The sequence below is a fragment of the Cupressus sempervirens genome, chromosome 8, assembly GCF_028749045.1.
Source record: "Cupressus sempervirens isolate cs-2001-9-10 chromosome 8, ASM2874904v1, whole genome shotgun sequence".
NCBI lineage: Eukaryota > Viridiplantae > Streptophyta > Pinopsida > Cupressales > Cupressaceae > Cupressus > Cupressus sempervirens.
Window position 1 is genome coordinate 803,846,251 of NC_143125.1, and position 25,293 is coordinate 803,871,543.

The 25,293-nt window shown below is 35.0% G+C and overlaps 2 long non-coding RNA genes across 2 annotated transcripts; both read right to left on the reverse strand.

The window, feature by feature from the left end:
* Positions 1-12,169: 12,169 nt before the first annotated feature.
* Positions 12,170-12,624, reverse strand: LOC149544836 (uncharacterized). The gene is made up of 2 exons (XR_016355297.1): positions 12,586-12,624; positions 12,170-12,499 (listed from the first exon to the last, which is right to left on the reverse strand). It is a non-coding gene; the product is annotated as an uncharacterized LOC149544836 (long non-coding RNA).
* Positions 12,625-12,818: 194 nt separating this feature from the next.
* On the reverse strand, positions 12,819-13,202 carry LOC149544837 (uncharacterized). Its single transcript, XR_016355306.1, has 3 exons — positions 13,087-13,202; positions 12,930-12,995; positions 12,819-12,841 (listed from the first exon to the last, which is right to left on the reverse strand). It is a non-coding gene; the product is annotated as an uncharacterized LOC149544837 (long non-coding RNA).
* Between the last annotated feature and the right edge of the window lie 12,091 nt (positions 13,203-25,293).

A 25,293-nucleotide genomic window follows, 5' to 3' on the forward strand; every position in this document is an offset into this window, starting at 1 on the left:
CTACACCATCTTCCAATGTTGAAGTCATATCGTCCTCTCATGTTGAAGAGACACCAATTTGTAGATCCGACGATATACACACTCCATCATGTCATGTTGAAGGCACAACATCAACACATCAAGTAGGTGATATTCCATCTTTTGCATCTTATTGCCAAGGCACATTATCTTTGGTTCAAGGTACGCAATACACTCAACCTTATGTTGATGTTCAAAATGTTGAGAGAATTGAAGAGATTATAACACCTTCTAGAATTCGTTTTAGAAGACCAAAATATTTGATTGATATTGATAGTAACATTTTGAAATCAATGCTTCACAAGATTAGCAAGCGTACTTGTCAAAGAAAAGTTAATCGTATGTGGAGATTATTTTTTGATGAATTAAATATTATAGGTCAATGCCAATTATTTGTTGAAATGATGAAGAATTTAAAATTTAGGCCTATCATGAAGATTCTTGGGCTAAGAACGATGGATGATTCAAATGAAAAAAAATTTGTAAAGAATCTAGTAAATGCTTATGACAAAGTGGGTTCTAAATCACGCACCAAAGATAGTAATATCGCAAGACGAGTACTTACATCGACAATAGTAAGTAGCCAAATGAAGAAAGCTCGACTCATGAGAAAGACAAGCAAAACATTAAAAATTGGTAGAGGTACTCTAAGGAGAGCCATGCTAAGGCGTGAGAGATTGGAAGATCCAACAAAAAATGAGTTATGGACATTTAGCAGTAGACTACCGCGAAAGGATAAAGAAATTAGTGAAGCCTTGAAATCATTGATCGAAGATTTTTGGAAAAATAACACACGTGTTTCCCCTAATCAAAGAGATGTTGTAAGAAGGAGGATTGATAGCCAAAATCGCGAGCCACATGCGAAACATTTTTTGGACACAACTCAAACACAATTTTTTGCAAAATTTATTGGTATGTATCCTCAAATTCGAATAAGTCAAAGATTTTTTGAAATGGGTAAACCTTTTTATGTGAAGATAAATCACACACACACAACTTGTTGTTGTAGGATACATATTGAATTTTCTAACCATTTTGATGTTTTTGGGCATATATGCGTAATTTTGCATTCTTAGTTTGTTTTGCAGGATTGTGACATAAATGAGCCACCAAGATCTTCAAGGGAATTCATATCCAACATTTTATGTGAAATAAGGGATGGCCAACAATTTTACAAGACATCATGCTTGGATGGTACGTGCTTATTTTGTGGTTCTTTGCAACTTTTATCAACTTGTCAACATATGGATAGTACACATGCAATTGGAAATGAAATAGTAGATTATGAAAAATTTAAGACAGTGACATATGCTCTAAAAGATGGGAAACATGGTAAAAGATGTGATTTAGTCATTGAAAAGATTCCATTGTATGAGTTCACGAAGATTTTTCTTGAAATCATTATTTACGAGTATGCAAGGCATACCCATAGAGCTCGATGGCTGGATTTGCAATTCAAGTTGTGCAAAGATACATTTCCACTGGATACTATTGTTTCGGTTGTAGATTTCGCAGAGAACTACACACTACAACCACAAAATGAGGTGCAAGCAAAGTATTATACTTCTCAACAGGTTTCTATATTTGTTCACATAACATTCATGCATTCACCTACAAGTACAGAGGATGACAGGAAGATTTTGAGGGAGTACCATTTTTACATCAGTGATGATCGATCACATTCTACGGAGTTCGTACATGGTTGTTTTCAACTATTTTATAGAGATTTGGCTAACAAGGACATCACATATCGTCAGCACATTATTTGGTCAGACAATTGTGCATCTCAATTCAAGAATGCATGGATGTTCTATTGGTTGAGCAGGATGCACAAGTTGTGTAGAATTCAATACATGTGGAATTTCACAAAGGCTGGTCATGGTAAGGGAGAGCACGATGGTGCAGGCGCATGCATCAAAAGAGCCTTAGCTCGTGAAGAACTAAAGTACAAACATGGAGCAATATTGACAGATGCAAAATCCATCGTCCAGTGGTGTAACGCTACAATGGGTCCAGGTAAGGAAGGTGAGTCTACGATTCGTAGATCTTTTTGGTTGATAGATAATACTAACATTGCACCATATCAGGATTGTTGCACACTAACAGGATCCAGTGAGTTGCACTCTTTTAGAAGCTCTGATGCAGGTTCATGGAGTATCCACACACGAAAAATGACATGCTATTGTCCATCATGTGCAGAGGAAAATTGGGATGACTGTGAGTCGACTGAATGGGTGGACAAATGGGATATACAGGTTTTGGATCCAATTGACACCTATCGTCCCCCATAAGCACTGGAAATGGTACAGATAGAATCATCTATTGACTTTGATCGCTTGTCTGATCTAGTGCAACCTGGTAATATATATATTTATATATCTTTGTAATTTCAATATATAACTTTATAACTTTTAGGCAAGTATTTTCTGAATTAATGATCGCATTTTGTACATTTGTCACTGCAAGCCATGTTTTTGTTGTTATTGCACCTGAAGACAATGAAGAAGGGACAGATTATTATTTGTGTCGTTGTGTTCAAGCCAAACAAAAATTGGATCACTCGGTTATAGATGGTGAAGGTTTAGAGTACCATGTCGGTGCGGTGGTTGTAACTGGCACATGGCTTAGACGATATTCTATGAAGAACCCTAACTTGTGGTTATTCAAGGATTGGCAAATAGAGAGGAAGATTCTTCATTATTCAAATCTTGTTGTCGCATCAAATGTCCACTTGATAAAATATGGTGGAAAACCACATAATAAGAATCTTTGGAGAGTTCGCGAGTCAGACCACGAGGCAATACTTGAGACATTAAAATGTCGAGCAGATCCAGTTGGCTCATTAGATTGAATACAGAGAGAAAGAGTGATCAACTGGATCCAAATACATTGTTGCAACCTCTTCCCCAAGACTGTCCACATGACTAAGGTGGACCGTATTTTTATGATGCGTAAGTGATGAGATTTAGTTTAAATCATAGATTTTATGTTTTGATTTGTTTAGAATCTAGATTTTATGTTTTGATGTCTCCAATTTTTTTAAAGCTAGAACAATATTTTTCATATTTTCTTATTGTAACGATATTTTTCTTTCATTGCATGTTCTCTTGGATGACAGGAGGGAGAGAAGAAAAATAAGTAGATTTCCAAACAGCCAGCCACCCTTCTTCATGTAATTTATTCATTTAAGGTAAAAGTCACATTTCCTTTGTTTGGCTTTGGTATTTGGTTATTTAAAGTCATTATTCTAGTTGGACCTTCGTATGTTTGAATTTGGGATTGTTTATGTCTATTTGTTATGATTATACTGAATTATTAATTGTACGATGTTTCTATTATTTAATTATTTAAAATAAATTAAAACTTTTTGTATAAAATTATTATTATTTATTTCTATCTATTTGCTATGATTATTTCTATTATTTAAAATAAATTAATTATATAATATCTCTATGATGAACTATTTATATTTCTAAACTTTACATATTTTACACCATGACCAACAATCAAACTATTATAACAATACAAATACATTTAAATAGTAATGTAAGAATGGTTTAGTTCACATAAAAAATAAGTCTATCTTAGATATTCTAAATACATCACAAAACTTTATCGCTTCAAAAAAATTGGAATTTCTCCCATCTACTTGAGTTTCCATCAATTGTCCATAAAACTGGGAAAGGGAATAGGTGCTATGCTCCCAATCCCAACATCCTCCTGTCCACTACTAGGAGATGTGTGTAATGTAGGATTCAGCTCCATCAACTTAGTCATTTCTTTCACTAGTTGATTGGGACTCTCACCATTTGTTGCCAACTATGGTGACAATGCTTAGGGTTACACTTATTAAGTAAGAATATTTCCTAATCTAGGGATTAGAGCATTGAACATATCAGAATGTGATTTATGCTATGGGAGAAGAGGTATGTTGGGCATACTAATTGATTCTAGGGCTAGTGCAATTACATCTCCTTCCACTAGTGTTGTAAATATAATTTCTATAGTTGTTGAAGGTGCACCTCCAATATTTGGTCTATATCTCTTTCAAACATTTAGATTATCTTCTCTTTCTTTCCTCTTCTATTCCTTTAGTGCAACCATCTCCGCAACTCATTTTCCCCTCTCTATAGCATCTAAGATCTCATTTCTTGCAATCTTTTCCTCTCTCCCATCTTTCCTATCCCTGATCTTCTCCTTCATGTAAAGTGCATTAGCCTCAAATAACTTGTTAGTCTCTCTTGTTCCTTAGAATTTTGTATCCTTTTCTTTGGTAGCTATAGGAATCTACTAGGTAAACCACTATGTTGTTTTCTGTCTAGTGGCATGTAACGTATAAAATCAACATCTCCATCATAGTCATTTTGGGCGTGGGTATCAAAAAATTGTTAACTATTTATTTCATCATGGTTGCCACCATTTGCAAAGCATTAGATGACGTCCTTGGGGTCAACATGTGGTGGGGATGGAATTAAAAGGGAAACATTTTCATCCCCACAACTATTTGGTTACCCAAGGTTTCTGACAACCTCCTACAACCAATCTGGTTGTGAATCTTGCATTAGCAAGCTTAATCTAACATCATAATTAAAAATGTAGTTTTTTGTATGTCTCTTAGCCTTGAACAAATAAAAATTGGAATTCTCTAACCAACAGTAATGTAAGGAGACCCACCCTGCTAGTTTAGGCCACTATGCCCAAACTAACCAATGACTTCTTATGATCCTATAGGGTTTCTTCTTGACCCTATTCCCAAGAGGATATCTCCCAACTATCCCCTTCCCTAGGATCTATGTATACAAATTGACTATGTGACAAAGAACTCATGGTGGATAAATCTGAAGGAATTTCGTAGGAATACCTTTCTTTCCAAAATCACTCTCATCTATCCATGTTACTTCAAATTCTGGTTGATCCTTCCATTTGATAAGATGCTCCATATAGGTGCCATGACAAGTCTTCTTCTTGATTCTTGAATCCATAACCTTTTCAGCTTTTGGTTGAGATTATAATGGGATAGTGACTTCTTCAACCTTTGATTTTGTTTGTCCTTCTATGAATGTAGGCCCTTTATATTGAACTTAGTCCTTGACATTAAAGATAAGGTAAATTTCCAAATTTGGTGGGAGTTCTATTTTTTCGGCATTAGAACCATAATTTGCAAGTACCTTACAAGGTCCTATCCTATGCATTTGTAGCTTGGTTGGAACACCCTATGCAAGTACCAAAACTCGTCCTTGGCATCATATCATGGCCTCAACACCTTGGATCATCTCAAAACATCTCATCTAACATGTTCCAACTCCTTGCACACTCTCAGCAATTCATCTCTTACACTTTCTCAATTTTGCCTCTTCTAGGCTTGTTCCAACTAGCCCTTGCTAGTCACTAATTTGTTGTTTTCTCCAAAATTTTCCACAAAACTTCCTAAACTATTGGGTGATTAAAATACCCTTTTCCTCACTCTAAAATATACTCCAAAACCAACTACACTTGTTTTGTAAAATATCACTCAAAACTGGCTATTTCAGTCTGCCAACTAGGCCTAGTTTGAGGCCATTTACAAAGCAACTCACAATCCCTTGACTTTTGGAACTCCCATGACCCAAAAAAGTCTTAAGACATGACTCAAATGCAAGGATTCTTCTATTTTTTTGGTCTCATGATCAACTTTACAATGGTTTTTACAAAACCCTCCTTTCTAGCCCCTTTACCCTAGGGCTTTCTAGAACTCTTACTTTGCAACGTCTCTAGAACCCCAAAATGGTTCAAACACCTTCACTTTGGTTATATTAGATGACTTCAAACATAAAATGCAACTCTTGTTTCGAGAAAACACTAAATCCACCTTGGGAGCAATCACATACCCCTTTTTATGCACTCAAATTTTAGGGAAAACTATGCAAATACTTCTTAAATGGTTTCAACATTCGACTTTTCAGATGGAAATGGTTATTATAGACTCAAACCAACAAGAAAAATCCAAAACTTGAGGTTTCTCAACACTCAACAATCAAATTTCAAAACTGTTACCAACACTTACTACTAGGACAATTTCTAGTTTTAATGGTCAAACTCCCAAACCATACAAAGGACCCCCCGCTGTTTTTGCATTTTTAAACACTCTTTTTGGAGACCTACAAAAACCTCTCACTTTTTGGAGATCACACTCCGTTTTCATTTTATGATGCCATCTCGGGTGATGCTGAAACTTGCAATGTCGGCTAGTACAAAGTTGCCAACTGCCAAATCTCTCTCACCTTTCCTCGTGGGATCAAACTGTCTGCTCTGTTAGCTCCGCGTGGTCGGGTAAACCCTATCCCCAACCTCGTCCTATCCCCTTCAGTGCTCGAACGTTCTCAGGCACGCCAATCCAGAATGTCCCCAAGGGTCACTAAATGCCATAGGGCTGCGATCTTTGACAAGGCATATCTCGGAGCTCGTGCGAGGTATGGATGCAATTCCAGTTCCTACAGGACCGTGTTGTGGATACCTACAATAACCTCTCTCACTTTTTGGAGATCACACTCCATTTTTGTTTTACAACGCCATCTCGGGTGATGCTGAAACTTGCAGTGTGGGCCAGTACAAAGTTGCTAACTGCCAAATCTCTCTCATCTTTCGTCGTGGGATCGAACTGTTTGCTCCGTTAGCTCTGAGTGGCCGAGTAAACCCTATCCCCAACCTCATCCTATCCCCTTCAGTGCTCGAACGTTCTCAGGCACGCCAATCCGGAATGTCCCCAAGGGTCACTAAATGCCATAGGGCTGCGATCTTTGACGAGGCATATCTCGGAGCTTGTGCAAGGTATGGATGCGATTCTAGTTCCTATAGAACTGTGTTGCGGAGACCTACAATAACCTCTCTCACTTTTTGGAGATCACACTCCATTTTTGTTTTACAACGCCATCTCGGGTGATGCTGAAACTTGCAGTGTGGGCCAGTACAAAGTTGCCAACTGCCAAATCTCTCTCACCTTTCGTCGTGGGATCGAACTGTCTAGTCTGTTAGCTCCAGGTGGCTGGGTAAACCCTATCCCCAACCTCGTCCTATCCCCTTCAGTGCTCGAACATTCTCAGGCACGCCAATCCAAAATGTCCCCAAGGGTCACTAAATGCCATAGGGCTGCGATCTTTGACGGGGCATATCTCAGAGCTCGTGTGAGGTATGGATGCGATTCTAGTTCCTACAGGACCGTGTTGCGGAGACCTACAATAACCTCTCTCGCTTTTTGGAGATCACATTACGTTTTCATTCTACAATGCCATCTCGGGTGATGCTGAAACTTGTAGTGTGGGCCAGTACAAAGTTGCCAACTGCCAAATCTCTCTCATCTTTCGTCGTGGGATCAAACTGTCTGCTCCATTAGCTCCGGGTGGCTGGGTAAACCCTATCCCCAACCTCTTCCTATCCCCTTCCGTGCTCAAATTTTCTCAGGCACACTGAACCAGAATGTCCCTAAGGGTCACTAAATGCCATAGGGCTGCGATCTTTGATGGGGCATATCTCGAAGCTCATGCGAGGTATGGATGCAATTCCAGTTCCTATAGGACCGTGTTGTAGAGACCTACAATAACCTCTCTCGCTTTTTGGAGATCACATTCCGTTTTCATTTTACAATGCCATCTTGGGTGATGCTGAAACTTGTAGTGTTGGCCAGTACAAAGTTGCTAACTGCCAAATCTCTCTCACCTTTCCTCGTGGGATCAAACTGTCTGCTCCATTAACTCTGAGTGGCTGGGTAAACCCTATCCCCAACCTCTTCCTGTCCCCTTCAGTGCTCGAACATTCTCAGGCACAATGAACCAGAATGTCCCTAAGGGTCACTAAATGCCATAGGGCTGCGATCTTTGATTCCGTTAGCTCCGCGTAGTCGGGTAAACCCTATCCCCAACCTCGTCCTATCCCCTTCAGTGCTCGAACGTTCTCAGGCACACTGAACCAGAATGTCCCTAAGGGTCACTAAATGCCATAGGGCTGCAATCTTTGATGGGGCATATCTCGAAGCTCGTGTGAGGTATGGATGTGATTCCAGTTCCTATAGTACCGTGTTGTAGAGACCTACAATAACCTCTCTCACTTTTTGGAGATCACATTCCGTTTTCATTTTACAATGCCATCTTGGGTGATGCTGAAACTTGTAGTGTTGGCCAGTACAAAGTTGCCAACTGCCAAATCTCTCTCACCTTTCCTAGTGGGATCAAAATGTCTTCTCTGTTAGCTCTGCGTGGTCGGGTAAACCCTATCCCCAACCTCGTCCTATCCCCTTCAGTGCTCGAATGTTCTCAGGCACGCCAATCCAAAATGTCCCCAAGGGTCACTAAATGCCATAGGGCTGCGATCTTTGACGGAGCATATCTCGGAGCTCGTGCAAGGTATGGATGTGATTCCAGTTCCTACAAGACCGTGTTGCAGAGACCTACAATAACCTCTCTCACTTTTTGGAGATCCCACTCCATTTTTTTTTTACAACGCCATCTCGGGTGATGCTGAAACTTGCAGTGTGGGCCAGTACAAAGTTGCCAACTGCCAAATCTCTCTCACCTTTCGTTGTGGGATCGAACTGTCTACTTCGTTAGCTTCGGGTGGCCAGGTAAACCCTATCCCCAACCTCGTCCTATCCCCTTCAGTGCTCGAACGTTCTCAGGCACGCCAATCCGGAATGTCCCCAAGGGTCACTAAATGCCATAGGGCTGCGATCTTTGACGGGGCATATCTCAGAGCTCGTGGGAGGTATGAATGCAATTCTAGTTCCTACAGGACCGTGTTGCAGAGACCTACAATAACCTCTCTCGCTTTTTGGAGATCACATTCCGTTTTCATTTTACAACGCCATCTTGGGTGATGCTGAAACTTGCAATGTCGGCTAGTACAAAGTTGCCAACTGCCAAATCTCTCTCATCTTTCGTTGTGGGATCAAACTGTGTGCTCCATTAGCTCTGGGTGGTCGGGTAAACTCTATCCCCAACATCTTCCTATCCCCTTCAGTGCTTGAATGTTCTCAGGCACGCTGAACCGAAATGTCCCTAAGGGTCACTAAATGCCATAGGGCTGCGATCTTTGATGGGGCATATCTTGAAGCCTGTACAAGGTATGGATGCGATTCCAGTTCCTACAGGACCGTGTTGCAGAGACCTACAATAACCTCTCTCTCTTTTTGGAGATCGCATTCCGTTTTCATTCTACAACGCCATCTCAGGTGATGGTGAAACTTGCAGTGTTGGCCAGTACAAAGTTGCTGACTGCCAAATCTCTCTCATCTTTCGTCGTGGGATCAAACTGTCTGCTCCATTAGCTCCGGGTGGTCGGGTAAACCCTATCCCCAACCTTGTCTTGTCCCCTTCAGTGCTCGAACGTTCTCAGGCACACCGAACTAGAATGTCCCTAAGGGTCACTAAATGCCACAGGGTTGTGATATTTGACGGGGCATATCTCGGAGCTCGTGCAAGATATGGATGAGATTCAAATTCCTACAGGACTATGTTGTAGAGACCTACAATAACCTCTCTCTCTTTTTGGAGATCACATTCTGTTTTCATTCTACAATGCCATCTCGGGTGATGCTGAAACTTGTAGTGTTGGCCAGTACAAAGTTGCCAACTGCCAAATCTCTCTCATCTTTCGTTGTGGGATCAAACTGTCTGCTCCATTAGCTCCGGGTGGCCGGGTAAACCCTATCCCCAACCTCTTCCTATCCCCTTCAGTGCTCGAACGTTCTCAGGCACGCTGAACCAGAATGTCCCTAAGGGTCACTAAATGCCACAGGGCTGCGATCTTTGACGGGGCATATCTATGGGCTGTCAATACTTCGACTATACTTTAAGTCAACGATTATCAATATGTGAAAAAATGGAACTCGTTGTATTTTGAAGTACTGAGAAGATGGCCTTGCCCTTCCCCAGGACTTTCAGAAATGGGAGACATTAGGTAAGAGAGTGAAAATGTTACTATCGCTTCAACGCACATGACGCAATTGGAAATGCAAATTTTGATGGTAATCATTTTGTGATAAGGGTGAGACTAGGGATGATCATTGTTACTATCTCTTTAGTAGTGGAATTTTGTTTTCTCTTGAATTTGGTGGTGGGGGATCAGTGGTAAGACTCCTTGGATATTCCTTCTTATGACGTTAGTGACAAGTGTTGCTCTTTGAAAACACTTGTACAATCTTTTTTAAATTATTAGATAAAAATAGAGAATTGTAAGTGTAGGGCCCATTTGCCGTTGCACCAAAAGCCATGACTGTTAGTGAACATGGAACACCACATAATTAACCACCTGTGGGCAGGGGAGCCCATCGCATCACCCAACAAACTCCCCTTCGACGCGCATACCAGGTGCTTACGCGGGTCGGGAAGGCACCGGGGAGATTTGAACCCATGACCAGGCCAAAACCAGTCTCTGATACCAATTGTAGGGCCCATTTGCCATTGCACCAAAAGCCATGACTGTTAGTGAACATGGAACACCACATAATTAACCACCTGTGGGTAGGGGAGCGCGTCGCATCACCCAACAGTAAGTATTAAACACGATTAGCCTTTAGTTCCTAGAAGATCTTTATTTCCCCATCAATGCATTTAGAAAGTTAAGTTTTAAGAAGATCATAAATAGAAAAATTTAGAGAAGCGATTTAAACATTTATATTGATTGGAAACATGTGAGTCTTGAGTTTCCTCTACCTTTTAAAGAACGTTCCTTAGCTAGCAGACCTAATTCCACATTCCATAAGACTGTCATTGCGCTAAAGATTTAGGAAACCAACTGCTCTAAGATAAAGCTTCCCGGTCAATAATAATCTAGCCTATTGAGGTACATAATACTTCTCAATTAAACTTGGGTTAATTCAGTATTAATTTTGTAATTAACTACAATTTCAGTATCTATGTACAGGGGGTGACTGAGAAAACTATTTGAGGTCTAATTTGAAAATATATTTGTAAGGATCTCGACCAAGGTTCACAACTTCGATGATTAATACATTCAATCAGGCCAGAACCTCACTACAAAAAAATAATATATAAAAAAGGTAGTGAATAACGCCATGTCTAGACCCAAATCAACCAATGAAAGTCAAATTAGCATAATGTGGAACAACAATATATGCATTGAGTGGGCTGTCATAAAAAAGCTTCATAATAAAATTCATGTCTAGGATTAAAAGACCTTAAAGAACATTTATGCTTGTAACACAAATGGCCATTCAAAACTGAATATGATTACAATATGTGAAATAGCATTACAAGAACTTGTAATGCTCTTGTGAACATTGTGTTAATTCTTGTAAGAATCCCTAAGATGCTTGTTATACTCAAAATTTTGTTGAAATTGAATTAATTTTTATCCTTTCGGTTAATTGGCTTAGGGTGATATATGCTTCTTGGATGGAATAATGAGTTCATGATTAACTCTGTATTAAGATTCATAGCATCTTCTAGTTATTTGCAAAGGAAATTTATAAATTACTTGCTAATGTCATATGGCTTGCTTGAGAAAGATGTCTGTGTTCTTATTGATGGGTACTAATGACTATCCACATTTAGTTCTTCAATATCCTATTTGACAAGCTTTCCATAGACATTTCTTTGCCATACTAAGTATTTTTGAAAACATATTTGAGTAGAAGGACTACAGTAGATACTACATGATGTTTTAACAAATAAATTAATGGGTTAAAGACTATTATTTCCAAGGTATTATGTCATAGTATTTTAATTGTAATGATCTTAGACTAATGATATTCTTGAAGATAACTTCGACATGCAGCAAGAAAGACAACCTACAACCAAGGCTATATTGTGCCTACAACCAAAGCCATAAATGCTCACAGCCAAAGCCACTAGTGCACATAGCCAAAGCCATGGATGCTTATAGCCAAAGTTACAAGTGTTTGCAGACAAAGCCATGAGTATAGGAAGTCGATGATCACAATTGTTTACAACTATTCACCAGAAACAACTTCTTTGCAGTTTTTGAGAAATACTAATAAAGCAAAAATCTCTAGCAATTGAATTTAATTTCATACATGCACATATCTAATTTAATGTCATACACGAACATATCTAATTTAACGTCATACATGAACAAACATATAATATAAAATGATAACCAATAATGTCATATACATTAACAAACACATAATATATTATGATAACCAATAATGTCGTATATGAACAAACATATCATATATTAACCAATAATTTCATACATCAAATATGTCATACATCAAATATAGAATGTCATATGTACATCAAATGTGTATCGAATATGTCTCTCAGATGCCTATATATATACATGGGGAAGGAAACAAGTCTCTATATATATGTATCAAATATCTCAACTACATCTTTTCCTTCCCACGAGGGGAAGGAAACAAGTCTCTCGATGTCCTCTGCCATCGTGTGGAGGGAGACAGTGGAGATGACGAGGCCCTCCTGACACGCTCACTTGACCTCTTGTTGAGGCTCTTCTCCAGGTCCAACTAATAAAAAGAAAGTAGATATGAATCAATATTTATTATACATTGAAATCAAATATATGTACTCACAAAATCAATTATTTTCTTACCGCCAACAAATAGTCACTCTGTAAGTCCACCTCAAATGCTCGTGGATGATCAGGCGTGACAAGACCCTACAACAATTCAATAAATATAATCACTTATAAATAACATTAGAAATTTTGAGATTAACTATTATAAACAACAACTAAAACAAAGAAAATTCTTTCATATCTCCGTTAGTGGCTGTGAGCTAGCCACAGCTGTGGCCACTCCACTATCAACAGACTGTCGTAGATGAGGAGGTGTGTCCGACATCATGAGCTGCATGTCATACAATACACGTTATATCTAACATGAAACATGAAATAAATATAATCAAATGAATTAAATTAACATGAAACAACTGTACCTGTGTGAAGCTCGTATGATGTCTCTGCTCTGCGTCTGTGGTAAAGGTTGAGGGTCCTGTGGAGAACTGATGCACATGCATATTTTTTTTGGTCAATTCTTAATATGATTACGTAATAAATATATGTATTAATTAAAATGATTAAATTGATACATACCTCAGGACTCGTCGAAGGGACAAAAAATGGGCCTGGAGGATCGCTGCTAGGCCCAGGAACACTTTGACCCTAAATTTTGAACAATGTCAATAAATCCTAATTAATTAATCATTCACTATATGTATGAAATGTGATCAAATTAGTAATTTACCTGTGTGTCAATGCCAAATGTCTCGTTTAGGAACTGATCGGTGACAAGCCCATCATCTGCACCATCTCCGACATGAATGCCAAATGTGCATAGGGATCCGCATGAAGTGCACATGTGACCACGACGTATAGAAGGCTCCCCCTCAACTAATGGGCTCGTGGAATGGATGAGGGTCTGCATCAAAGCATTAATGGTCCCTAGAGTGCTGGCCTCTACATGTTCCTTCACAACTGAAGGAATAATCACATGCTCACGCTGTGGATGGACCACGGGTGCCCTAACTACATTAGGGTCATGACGTGCTCCGGGCCTCTCAAATGATGACCCCCCACCTCTACCCTGGGAGTCTAACATATCAAAATAATTGGGGATCTCCCCAAGGACAAACTCACAATATAATTTTTTCAAAAAATACATGGGGACCTCGTGATTGTTGCAAGGAGGGGCATCAAAAACCATCCACCATCTATCCCAAAAATTATTTCTAATAGCATCATGTATGCACCAATGGACGGGGAATCGTTTAGTACCCTCTCTAACAGTATTTTGCTCACCGGGTTTTCTAAATAATGCACATATACTACCTTTTGGTATTTCCTTTTTTCTAACATCTTCATATGACAATTTATTTGCATAAAATCTTTTTTGTTCATCCCTCTTAGCCCGCCAAATATCTAACTGACCACTAACTGAGGCTATCTGAGTGTTAATGGATTCAAGGGATGATGTCAATTAAGCCCTCATTGGATTGGTTTGTCCGGATTCTTTCAACCGAGCAATGATTCCTTCTAATTGAGTTTTGCCTCTCTCTATTTCATTTCTTATATTTTCTTGTGTGCCTAGTGGAGGTCTTGCAATTGGTTTGGGTTGTGGAATTTGTTCTTCTTCTTGAGGAGGGTTTTGGTTTTGGGGTTCTTGAGGGTTTTGATGTTCTTGTGAATTTTCTGGTTGATTATGAACATTTCCTGATAAAAAATCAATTGAAATTCAAATAAATAAACAAATCTAAATGAAATTTGTAAAAACCCTACAAAAGAATATAAAAAACTTACAAAACAATATGAAAAATATATCAAACAATGCAAAGTTAGGTTCATATCACTTACGGCGTCGTCGTGGGTGCGCTTGTGGTCTTGGATTTCGTGGACGAGGAGGCATTTTGGCAAATGGTGGTGCAAATGTTGAGTTTTCAACTCGCGTACGCACTGCTCGCTGTAGGAGTAGAAGAAAATGCTAATGAAAATGATGGCCTGCAGGTTTGCAGCCCATCATATATACTTTTTTTTTTAAAAAGCGCGTACGCACTATAGCGCGCACGCGCTATGGCTTGGGTTGCCCAAGCCATAGCGTGTGCACGCTATAGCGCGTGCACACTTTTTAAAATAGGAAAATAAAATTTCCTTGTCACCTTTTTGGTACCACAACTCGGTGCATATGCCCATATATCTTATTACTTGCAGCTCACAACTTTCCAAAGATGCATAATTACTTTCTATATAGACATATTACTACTTGCTTCTCACAACTTACCAAAGATGTATATTAGCCTTGGTTTCAATTCTCCCATCACTTCTAGGTGCAACTATTTGTCTCTCACACCTTAAGAACTAATTCTATTGTCTCTTTGTTTACTAACTTTAATTGATCTTATTCATGTTATGTAGTGTTACATTTTAGTGAATTCTATAATTGATCTTATTCATATTTTGTAGGCTTACATTTTATTGAATTCTATAATTTATGCAGAGTTCGAGATCATTCAAAATAGTTAAACATAATATTATTCTCTTTTGAAATGAAATGATGATGATTTATATCTATTTTAATTGTGCAAGATTGACCTCTCATTGTCTATATGAATTAAATTTTAGATAAGCTTTTACTACAACTGTGAAACGAATACAAACATGCCCATATAAACAACCTTTTGCGCTTACATCTTCTAAAAATTGTAGCCATTCCCTACGAATTCGGCTTCAAAATTTTATCCCTTTGCAAGGATTTGAAGCTACTCCACAGCTCTTGCTTAGATATGTCTTAATTAGCTCAGTTAGCAAAAACATCTAAGCAAATGTTACATTCATTAGGAGTAAACAAATCATACCATGAATTTTTAATGGGAATATATCTTTTGTGAAAAACATTCAAGATCATGCACAATTTCTCAGTCTCATTACGCACTAAATCCCTCCACTCTAAAGGGCCAACATAGAATGAGAACTAGAGGTATTTCGTGAGATAGAAAAGGGTGAAATTAGAATTTCGGAGTCTAAGATTCCCACTAAAAAATAAGACAGGCAATCTCAATTAAGTGCCTTGTTGGATACAATTAATCTATGTGTTATCATGCATTTCCTTTATTGCAATGCTTTTGACATCTATTATCTTAAAAGGATGCACATTTTTAGAGGATTCATCTTAATTATTCAAGTCTTCCCTGTACCAAGGATTTACTATTTTTTGATGAAGGGGAGTTACACTTTAGGTAGTAATTTAGTGTTTCCTCTTATAAGAGATCATAATTGCTTTAGGGAATGACATGAGAAACTACCAGGAATGAATTTTTCTGTCTATATATTATAAGCTACAAAGAAATTGATGACGATTTTAAATAATTTAAGAAAGTTATTTGCATAATTTTTTCATTATTCATTTTTGTGTATAAGTTTTTGTGCTTTGGTGATCCTAACTGAATTTGACCTTTTCAATAGAGTCACCAAGGAGCTAAAACAATGCAGGTCTAGACCAAAAACATTTTTGAATATTTTTATTTATTATCTTACAATCTTACCAAGCTTTCTCTTGGCACACATTTGATTTAGAATTTTATTTATTGGAGACTTAAACTAAGTTGTGTTTGTAAGGAACTTCAAACTAATCTTGATGAGTAGTCATTTAAACTAATGTCATCTTCCCTCATATATTATTAGTCCCTACCTGTTAAGGCAGGAGACTATAGTTTTCAAACTTCTTTTTGATAATTGTCTCTTCTTTGGAAATTGTGAACAATGAAAAATATTTCCTATACGATATGGGCATCATTTTTAAGTCTTAAAATTAAATTTCCACTGCAAAATTTCTCTTTTCTCATTCGTAGAGCTGATTATTCTATAAAAACTAAAAATGGGTTTTTAGATAGCATTAATAAATTTGATGATAGCACATGCCATGTAATGTTCTTGGTGGATCCATTTTTTCAATATGGGCAAAGTCTCAAGAATGAAAGATAACTAGATTAATCATTCCGGTAAACTCGATCACCAAAAGAGGGCAATTGAACTTAGTTTTTGACCAACTAAAAATTTTGCAGACGAGATTACAAGTCTGCGCACTTCGAAAATAGACTCAAAATATAGGTCGTAGCTTTGAATCAACAATTGCTAATATATGTATATGAATTTTCACTAAATTTGATATACATATGAAAATAAATGTATCTTATGAAGAGTTCTACTAATGCAATTTTTTTGGTGGGGATTTGTAGTTTGAGTAGTTGTATAATAGGTTACAGATGGATGAAGTGCTTTCATAGTGGAAAATTTCTCAGGGGAAAATGGCACCACACTTCCATTCCCATAAAAGTAAAGGGTATTGGCTCCTGGATTCCATAGGTTAGATCAATTTTCTTCTTCTTTTGAAAAAGAGCTATCACTCGTGTGTTTCAATACTTGTTCTCTTCTTCTTACATACTTTGTGTAGGTGAAAAAATGATTGGTAGCTTATGAATTCAGGGGTTGGAAGTATCCAGGCTTGAGGGTAGAGCTATTTTCGAGAAGTGCCCAGGGTTAGATTTAACTCATTCCATTCCAATATCAAACAGTTCAAATGCCTTGAAAGTTGGAGACCTCTTGCTCAACCTTCAAAAGTATGATTTCTCAACCTATGGAAAGCCTTTATAATCTCTATAGTTTATGAGTTCGTGAGAAAGAGACTAATGTTTTGCTTCACTCACAGACAATTACTTCTGAGGATCTTCCATTGTTTCTTCTTATAACCTTCTATTTTGATAGAACTGCATTGTGTCTGTGTCTACCACTATTTTCTATTAAGTACCTAGCTATAACATTTGCTTGTATCTTTTTGATTAATCAAATTTCATGTTTTAGAATACGAAAGCAATTTCATTGCAAATTTTATGTGGCTTTCAAATGTCTTTGTGGGTAGGGTTTCTCTGAAGAACTTTTCATGTGATTTGTTTAATAGGGTTGCTATTGTTGTTTTGCCTGATTTTTTTGGTACTATCATGTTTGCCTCTTTGGTTTTATATTGAATGCCTTTGAACAATCTATCTTTACAATTCTTGGAAATTTTTCAAAAAAATCGAGTTATTGTAAGATATTTGTTTTATATTTCCAAAGAAAAATTTAATTCTTTGTTTAACATATCTAGAAAATTTGAAGAAAATTTGAAGTAATTTGTTTAAGGTAGTTTAGGAAGTTTGAAACAATTATTTAAAGATTTTTTTGAAATTGTTTCAAGATTTTTTAAGAAAATATGAAGTGGTTTTTTTAAAGTTTTCCTCAATTTAAAGTAATTATTTAATGGTTTTCTGTAACATTTGAAGCAATTTATTAGGTTTTGTTCAATGGTCTTCTAGAACATTTGAAGCAATTTATTAGGTTTTCCAAAAAAAAATGACCTGTTTAGTTTGAGGTTATCCACAAATTTTAAAATGATTTGTTCTATAAAGAAATTCATTTTTCATTCACAAAATAAGGTTCTTATTTTCTAGGGAAATTTTCCAATTAATCTTAAATCCCTCTCATGAAATCCCAACCATAATACTCAGCTTCACTATAGATAGCTCATTTTCCAATAACAATACTTAAAATTTAAAATTTTAATAAATAGTAACTTGTATGTATGTATTTGAATTAAAGTTTGATGATTTTTGGGCATCTTTTCATATAATTGTCTAGCTTGTCATTTTCACTCTTACGAAATTTCATCTATATGCTTGATCTTTAAAAAGGGGAACATGAATGTGCAACATTTTAACCGTAGATTTCCTGAAAATGTAAAAATGGTTATAGAAAATACTACCTCAATGAAAGTGCCACATCGAATCTATAAAAAAATTCTCTAAATCCTTCAGTGCTTGAGATACCATTTGCTCTTCTGCAAACTCTTTTCCACACATGGATATGAGAATTTATCTTCATTATATATTGTAACAATTGGCAAAATTTATCAAATTTGATGAATATACATAGCCTATTCCATGACACGCACAAGTTGAATGTTAGAAAAGTGTAGGTCATAATAATTGATGTAACTAATTGTATAAATGAACATTTTTACATTAAATATTAGTTAATATTCTTGAGTCAAAATAATTGATACAATTAATTGTATAAATGAACATTTACACATTTTAAATGAAGACTTTCACATTAACACATTTTAAAAGCATATGTTCTACCTATGTTAACTATAGATCTTTATTTTTCTTTATATTCTATTAGTTTTCCTTATTTATACATCAAAATTATGATATACAATATAGATTTGTGAATTGTAAGTAATAAATTGTTTTTAATTGAATCTTACTAATGACCATTTCCACCTTTCTTCTGAATATAGTTTCTACTTCTTCTTTTTTCATTCTTTTCAAATTTGCAAATTACTTTGTGAAAAATATTTTTGACATGTACATTCTTTTCAAATTTGTATTAAATTACCTTGTGAAAAATATATTTGACATGTACACAAGGTTGCTCTACTCTTCTTGAATGGTAATTAATACTAGCACTTGCACCCAAAGGAGCAAGGGGTACGCCGATAGTGACAAAAGGTACAAATCTATGTAAGATGGTTGTCTACATTTTTTTTTCTCAAAAACTTAAAATAACATGACGCATAAAAAAGGAAAACAAAAAAAACATACTTAAATTGAAGTAGTTAAATAAAAAGATTGCATCAGAGTTCTTGCTAATTAGTTAAAGGAAGGAATTAATAGAAATTGAAATAAAAAATGAGGAAGAGAAGTAAAAATATAATTAAGTTATTTTTAAAATTCGAATGTATTATATTTGTTGCATTCATGAAGATTTTAAATAATTGTAATCAAAATATTATGAAATACAATTATAGAATGTAATGACAAATGATCATTTTTTATCAAATAGTATAATCTCTAAATAGAGTATACAAAAATATGGAAACTTTTAACTTTGACTTCAACTAATTATAAGGTGCAAAAAATGAGGTTCATAAATTTTGATTAGACTTGTTGAAAATATGTATTTTTTGGTTGATATAAATTAATTTTACTTCCTACCAAAATTAGTATGGCCCAATAGGATTCTAGAAAATTGAGATTTGTATAATCATATAAAATATAAATATAAATACAAATATTTGAAGATTGTTTAATTCTTTAATGTGATTGGTCAATTTAATTGAGGAAATGAATTCAATGAATGGTTGGTTCACATACATAGTTCTTAACTATATTCATATACATTTATTATAAAACAAAATAAAATGTAGAAGAGAAAAATAAAAAATAAAAAAAGGTAAATTGGTATATGTTTATTCCTAAAAGTAAACTTATACGTTCAAAGAAAAATATTAGAAGCATTTACACACATTTTTGTTTGTAAGTTTAATATAATGTATGTATTACAAAGCAATGGTCTGATATAGTATAACAAGACTTTCAAAAATCATATATTTGGACCTTTTTTCATGTTTCTCAATCTCTGAAGCCCTTTATTCGTCTTGGTCAATTGCAAATGTTCTGTCCTAGAATACAATTGTTTGTGTGCTTAAATTTAGTGGAGAGTATTGATGAGCTCAAGGGGTTTAATAACGAATGGTTCTTAGGGCATGTAGTACTTTCTAAAGGTTTTGCACATGGAGTTACAAATAGAGTGGGCACCTTGGAGTAAATATTGTACTTAAGTGCACTTGAGTATGAGTAGTACCAGAATGGGTACCCTCTTAGGAAGCTCCACTATATCACCTTTGTAAGCATCACTTGGATGCAACGAGTGCTGAGCATTCCATTCATTCTCATGAGAGATTGGTCCCTATGAATCCCTTCTCATTAAATAAGGGACAATGAGTTCAAATTCATATAGCAATTTTACAATCTAACTTGCAAAAAAATCTCCTACTTACTAACGAAAGACTTTAATAACTGTCATGATTGTAGCATATGCAAAAAAACAATCTGTGCTAAATGTAAATGTATAAACAATGCATATGAATTGTTTGCAAAGTGTTTGAAAGAAATGCCCTCCAATGGAATGCAATGATTGGAAAAATGCACAAAATGGATTTGTTAAGGAGAGCATGCATTTTATAAGGTATGCGCCTGAAACAAGAGAAAGTTGAGAAACTTTAGATGTGGTTTTGTTATATTTTGAGCAGGGATGCCTACAATCTATATTGACATCAAAGTTTTTATGAATTGAACATTATATGTTAAGCTTGAAGGGCTTGAAGGTGTGTTTTTTCATTTGTGAGGGGACTAATGCCAAATGGTTATAAACTCTACAATGTACACCAACCATGAAGATCTTTTTGTTAGAAAGTAAATTAATTATCATTTCAAGAGTTGATACTAATAGACTCTTCCTACCAACCTAGCCACCAATTGGACCATGCACCTCAAACAAGAGATATATTGCACAATACAAAAAAGTTTGTAACCTATCTAAAAGAAATGAATTCTAAGAGAATAAAATGAATGGGAAAATGCCCAAAATGATTTTTTAAAGAAGGGCACACATTTTATAAGGTATGCAACAAAAACAAGAGATGTATTGAAATGTGAAAAACTTGCAAATTTTTTAAGCAAATGGAATTTTATAGATTGAAATTCAATTTGCGCAAAGTCGTTGCATTATCAAGGAGAGTTGCTCTTTGTTTACATCTTCTAAAAATTATTTCTAATTGGAGTGAACTCCAAAAGGAAAGCTTATCAGCAAATTAATATTGCATCTAACTTTGGTATGTGGCTTTTCAAGAATTTAATCTATAATTTTCTCTATATTGAATGGTAAAGGCCTGCATTAAGCAAAGCCCATAATTGGGTTTCTCCTCTATTCCTGATTTTTTTTAACTTTTTAGATGTGGTTTTCTTTTGTTTTCAAAGAGTATTTATAAACTCAATGAGTTCCCTTAGAATTCTTGCGTATTAGGAGGAGGCATTGTTAATTCTCTCCTTCCAAGAGGAAGAAATACATGTATTATTTTTGGCAAGGTATACTTATATCTATTCATTGACCTCAGGAGAGTTTTAAAATACTAGGTTTGGGCCAAGAAAGAATTTTAGATCCATGAATATGGATGAGTTTCTAAACAACATATGGACTACAAAGGAGAGTCAATAAATTACAAGAGGAAACTTGAGAAGCGAGGCTAGTCTACAAAAGTAGGTTTCATTAACACTAGAGGGAATTTTATTGATGTGTGGAGGGACATATATAAAGAGTACCATAACCAAAAATTAGAATTCATTCGTAGATATTTGAAATAAATGGTTGAGGGAATAAATGGTTGATGGTGTATAGTAGAAAAATATTTACAAATTACTCAAAATAATTTAAGAAAGTATGTTGTAATTGAAATCTAAATCTTTTGTAATGTACTCAAAGGGAAGAGAAGAAGTCAAATGGAAATACCTTTAAGTAAAAACAAATCAATGAAAACATAAAAAAGACCAAAGACATTATGCAACTAGAACATAGATATATTTTAATTATTTTTCAGTACATACTTTAAGAATCGTAAACATTGCTATATTATCTATTGTTGGTAAAGCATGTGGGTGAAATTTACACAACAATATGATGAATGTGTCTTTTATGCACTCAATTTCTTTTTCTGACTTGGAAGAGATTGTGTTTGGAATGCATCCAGGTAAAGGTGCAAGTCTACATGAGTTTTCTATAAAATTAATAATAGATCACCACCCAATTATCATATGTAGACAATTGCCTACATATGCTCCTTTTGTAGAGTGCCTCTATACCCTTTTCTAGAAAATCCCTTAAATATATTGTAGGAAAACCCAACTCATACTATAATTGGTGATTTTTTGTACTATTTTAGAAGTCTTTCCTATTTTTGAAAAAAAGAAATGGAGCAATAGTTAAATTTCTTGCCATGATTTGCATGTATGTGTTAGATTGAGTTGACAAGTATTTTTCTTTGAGGAAATACAATAAAACATGTTTAGTGGATGACCAAGGTAGTTTCTTCTTTAATGTAATCAATCATACAACCATAAAATTTGTCATGGAGTTTCCAAACCACTTCATTGTTGATGTTCATATTCTTAATTTGTATTTTCATTTGATTTACAAACCAAAAATTATGTTTCCCTTTATACTCTTTTTGCATTAATTTCCTTTCCTATTTATCATTAAGGTTTTAACTGTCCCTTGTTTATTTTTGGGACAACTATTAAAAAAAATTATGGTCATCTACAATGGTCCTCTTAGGTTTAAGTTGTCACTATTTAGTGCAATCTTGAGCCTCTAGTTTTGACAATGTTTTATATATTTAGTATCAATGTTTTGGATTGTGCCTTGAGCCATCATTAAGATGTGAGAGAGTATACTCTTAATTGGAGGCAATGCAAAATATCCATATTGTGAAAAGTAGAGCAAAAATTCAAAATTATTTAACTTTACAATATTTATAATAAAAAGAAATTGTAAACAATTTATTTTACTTTTTGAATAAGATATTATATTTATTTTTTATTCATTCATACATAAGAAAAATAGACCAAGATAATATATAATCATAATAATAATAATAAATACAAGATCTTTCAACCAAATAAAAATTTAAGATAAACTAACCAAGGTACATCCACTTTATAATAACAAACAAATACATAATGTATTCCTATCTGCATTTCTAGCTAATTTACTAGATTAGTAGATTTTTGCAGATGGGTTAAAGACATGTAGCCACAAAGTTGAGAAACTTTAATTTTTTCATATGGCCAATTGATGATGGCAACTGTTACATTATCTTCTTGAATGGTAATTAATATTATATTTTTTTAAACCTGTCACATGATAAATATATTGGTTCAATTATGTTTTGTATGTTCTATTTAATCTTATAAAATTTAACCAAAGTAATTCCTAATTTGTATTATGGTCCAACAATGTAAATTGCAAAAGTGGTGTCCACTTTTTCAATTTATGAATTGGCAAAAAGTACCAACAATGATGGTTTTCCATTTTAATTAGATTTTAAGATAATTATAGATTTCAATGATGTCTTGTAACTATCTTGAAAAAGCATGATGGATAAGTTGGCTGTTGAAAAGTAATGCTTATAAGTCAAGGAACATGTTGCACAATGCTCCTTTCTCATTCAATAATGTTTTAACCCTTCATCTTTTACAAAATCCTTTTTCATTCATTAATGTTTCAATACTTCATCTTTTATAAAAGGTAGGGACTGAAGCTCTATCAAAACTCTTGCTTTAGTAGTTTTTCAAATTTATGAAATATAAATTTTAGCAAGCACCCTCCTTTAACAGTTATATTTTACATTATGGAGATTTTGGTGTGTTATAGGGATTTGTAAATCCTTACTTGTCAATTTATTTGGGATTGCATGTCTATGATAGATTCTTTTGCATTTTCTATTGTGGCAACCCCATTTTCTCCACTTTCGTAAGACGGTCACCCACTTTCAGTAACAATAATTTGTATGTTGCTAAATCCTATAGCTTTGACAGATGAATAGATACTATCCAATAAAGTGTCAAACAAGTTGATGTATATCCCACCTTGACCACTCACAATTGGAGCCATTGATTTGAAGAAGGCATAATATAAACTCATGTTGGCATTAATGGTGAACAATGATTTCCAAGAAATAGCAAAAAATATATATTCTCTTTTACAATATCGCTGGAAGCTCTCATTGATGGAAAGACTAAAATTGATATAACTACCATGCAATGAGTGGTGTTGACCTTGAATTTAACAAGTTGTATGTTAACACTATAGATTTCTATAATTTATTTGAAATGTATAATTTTATTTTTGATTTTGATTGTGTATCATTGTTTTGGATCATATTTCATGATTCATCATAATTTTTATTATTGCATTCTCATTCTGATAATGGATCACAAAATGTGATCTGAAATGTTGATGTTAAAAAACTTACACAATCAAAAAGAATTATTTTATTTTGATGGGCAGTTGTCTTGTCCACTTTGGTTAAGTCAAAAAGCAAACCTGAACAAAGTAGAACATACTTTTGAACTATAAATGCCCACACATATATGATGGGAGATTTCACAACTTTTTGGAGTCATTCTTTTGTTTACAAGCATACGAATCTTTGCATTTTTTCATAGAAAAGGAATTTGATGGCATCTACTTAATTCAAAACAAGCATACTTCTCAACAACCAATTTCTAGTGTAAGATAAGTCAAACAATCTGGACAATCTGACGGGAAGTCTCCTAAATAGATGCCTATTGGCTTAATTAATTTGTTGTCAAAACTAGGTCATTGAAGAATCAATTTTGAAGTTGGGCTATTGAGACTTCATGTTAGCTTTTGGATTTCCTTGTTCAATTTGTTATGCTTTGTCCAAAAACAATGTTATTCTAACTTAAAAGTCTGAGAAATTGTGCTCTTAAGATTTGGGTTGAGAAGAACAATAAACTAGATTCAACCAAGTATGAATTTTCATACTATTATGTTTTGATTTTATTATACATTTACAAAATTTCTTGTTTTATCATCTAGGCTTCTTACAAATCATGTTTCTTCAATATGGTAATTGAAGATTAATATCTTTGGATTTGAGTTATTGAGACACTTTAGTGTGCTTTCCTTTTATCTATTCTTTTCAATCTTGTGGTTGAAATAAGATGCTTGATACATCTTGTTACTTTGGACTGAGACATCAAGTGTCCATGTTTTATTACATTGGGTCTTTCCCAACAATAGAAAGGATGTGGTATTAGCAGTTGAGCTAACAATATACTCATGTGATATTCCCTAGAATTTGTCCTAAAAGTATAGTTGCAACATATTAGAGTTGGGGTTATATCTTAC